Consider the following 3,288-nt stretch of genomic DNA (forward strand, 5'->3'; position numbering starts at 1 on the left):
CAGGTTCTTCAGGTTTAAGCGCTTTACCCAATCAGGCATCTCAGAATAGGGGAGATACCGGAGCTTCAGTTTCACTAAAGAAGAAGCAGGCGATGTAGAATCCGGAGGCTTGGTAGTGTTTTCTGTCAAATCAGCTTCGCCACCGGACGTCATCTGCTTGCCATCGGACGTCATCTTCTTGTCGACGGACGTCGTCTGCTTGTCGACGGACGTCATCTCCCTGCCGTCGGGCGTCATCTGCTTGCGGTCGGGTGTCATCTTCTCAAGATCTTTCAATTCAGAACGGCCACCCTTGCCGTCGTGGGTCATCTGCTCAAGATCTTTCTCTTCAGAACGGCCGCCCTTGCCGTCGTGGGTCATCTGCTCAAGATCTTTCTCTTCAGAACGGCCACCCTTGCCGCCGGGCGTCTTCTGCTCAAGATTTTTCTCTTCAGAACGGCCACTCTCGCCGTCTTTTTTGTGAATATCTGACCATGCTACTGATAACGACACGAGTTTTTCAAATTTGGATAAAGAATTCAGCTCTTTAGCTAGGAATTCTTTGTCCGTACACATTGCGTCTACATTTACGCTCAACTTGTTTAAAGATTTCAGTTTCGGCGCCAAATCAGCCAGGTTGCAGAAACCCCGTCCAGTTTTCCCAGTAATCTTCCTTTCTTTGGCATGTCTCCCAATGCAAAACCCACGAAGGACTTGGAGTTTTGAAAGCTTGGCAAGTCCAGCAGGCATGTGGCTAATGAAGTTACACCCAGACAAGTCTAACCGTGTCAGGTTTGTCAGTGAGCCTATCCCTTCTGGAAGTTTCTCCAAATATTGACAGCCATGGAGGTCCACGATGATTAGCTTGGTGAGTTTGCAAATTTCATCTGGAAGCTCCCTAACCCTAGTGATTCCCCTGAGGCTCAAGTATCGAAGATGTTTCATTTTCTTCAAACCTCTCAAGAATTCGGTATCAAATACTTCAACAGCGTCAGCCTGCTTAACCTGATCCAGAAATCTACCCAATTGAAGAACTCTCATATTCGTCATCTCTGACAGACTGTGCTCTCTTAAATCAACATAAGGCTCATTTACGTTAAACAGAGTTCCAACATTCTCCTGCTTCAGACGGAAGCCATAAGTCAACTCCCGAAGTTCTGAAGATCCTTCTTCAGTTGTTACTAGGAAACCCCTCTTATTCTTCTTGTCAGAGAAATCTGCAGTTGGATTTCCATTTGTGTGAAAGCGAATGAAATTGTTTGTTTCCGCAAGCTGAATCACAGCGTACCGAATTAACGGGTGCATTTTGCAAAGTTCTGAGCTTGGTCTGCGCTTTTTGGAAACGCTCTCAATGATGCCTTTGGCGATAAATTCTGCGAACAAATTGTTGCCCTTCTCCTCGGCAGTCTTATCTCCACAAGTCTGGGAGGATAACAACTTCTCGCCGACCCACCAGTGGACCAATGCTTTCCTCTTAATGACCGCGTTCTGAGGGAACACTGAGAAACAGAGCAAACAGCTCTGCTTCGATTCATCTTTTAGACCATCGTAGACCACCTGAATCTCCTTGAGAATCGAGCTCTCAGCGATCATATTTCGGAAGTCTAGCTTTAACTTCTTAGCGAAGCGGGAAGGTTTGACGCTTCTAGACTCCAAATTACCTGAAGAGAATCCGTTGGTTAACATTGAGACAACATTCCAGGCTCCTTCAAGCCTTTCTTCTAGAATTTCGATTCCCCTGCAATTTTCTGGTGCTTCTGTTCTTTCTTTGAAGGCATCGTCCAAATTTTTGAGAATCAAATCTTTGAACTCTTTGTTGACTTTGTCTTCCCATTCCTTTAGTGTCCCACAGGCATTTTCCATGTCAGTGAGTTTCTTCTCGATTTTGTCAAACCTTTCTTGTAGACCACTGTCCTCCTTTTGGGTAGAATTAAGAAGGTGTTGCTTTCTCTTGGATAATTGGCCTAGAAACTGCGGGATGACGAAATCAATGAATATATGGAACGGCGTGGTTCGCCCAGATTTCAAGAATGAAAGAAGATCCAAATGCTCAAATGAAGAATTTGGAGAGCTGGATTGTTTCGACATGGTTGATTAACAAGAAGGAATTAATGACACAATATTAATCCGAGTAAATGAATGAAATAGTGAGGCAACGTAAAACCTCAGATTGACAAGAAAGAATGGAACAATACAATGAAATGGAGTGAAGAAATGAGCCAATTACAACCTTTGCTTGACACCAGAGGTTGAAGAGAAAAATGCGCCAGGAAGCGTATGATCATGCTGCAGGACTAAAGAGAATTAGGAAGAAAGAAAACTTTCACTTAATTGTGGCTGCTTTTATAATTATTCTTTTAACTTCAAAACCTCAAAATAGTGTACTTATTTTGCAATTTTCTATTTCAATTTCACTGATCCCTTAGAATTTTTTTTTTTTTTTTTGTTAAATTCCGTCAAAATTCTCGATATATATATTAAAAATATATTATTTTTTTAAAAAAAGGATTTAAGCATGGGTATTTTTGCAAATTCCATTAGATCTTGAGGAGATCATTGCATTTTTTTTTTACCTAAAAGAAATAAGGGTTATTTCAAGAATTTTGACAGTACTCTTTCGTTAGGATTTAATGATAAATCCTAACGGATTGGTGAAATTGAAAAAAAAAAAAAAAAAAAAAAATTAAAAATTAAAAAATTAAAAAATGAATTCACTAAATTGATAATTTTTTAACTTGAGTAGATAATTGTAAATGTGATAAAAGTTTAGGAAAATTAAGTAAAATTTCTCCTAAGAAAAAAAAACACACAAGAAGGGAACAAAAAAAAACATTTGATTGAGTTGCGCAATCCATGATGAGTAATTTAATTTGAAGAGTAAGAGGAAAAATAGTCACATCTCAAAATGAGTGACTTTGAGGAAACTCATTATTAAATTATGGACATAAATTTCTTTCAAACTGGTTTGGAGGAAATTTTCCTTCAACCCACTCCAATAAGTGACAAGTGTCATATCTCACATATTTTTTTTAATATTTTAAGCGTCATTTATTGTCATTCCATTAATCTAGGAACTCAAACATTAATATTTTAGAAACCTAATAATGTTGAATTACATTTGTCACTTATTGAAGTAAGTTGAAAGAAATTTCCTCCAAACCAGTTTGGAGGAAATTTGACAGCTGTTAAAATTTACATAAAATGTGATTAATAGAGAGATAACAATATGATAGAAGTTAGAAGGAATTAAATTTTTGTACCGCCAACGTACATTAAATTCTCTAGCATTTTTTATTCTCATTTATTTTT

The sequence above is a fragment of the Corylus avellana genome, chromosome ca2, assembly GCF_901000735.1.
Source record: "Corylus avellana chromosome ca2, CavTom2PMs-1.0".
Lineage (NCBI taxonomy): Eukaryota > Viridiplantae > Streptophyta > Magnoliopsida > Fagales > Betulaceae > Corylus > Corylus avellana.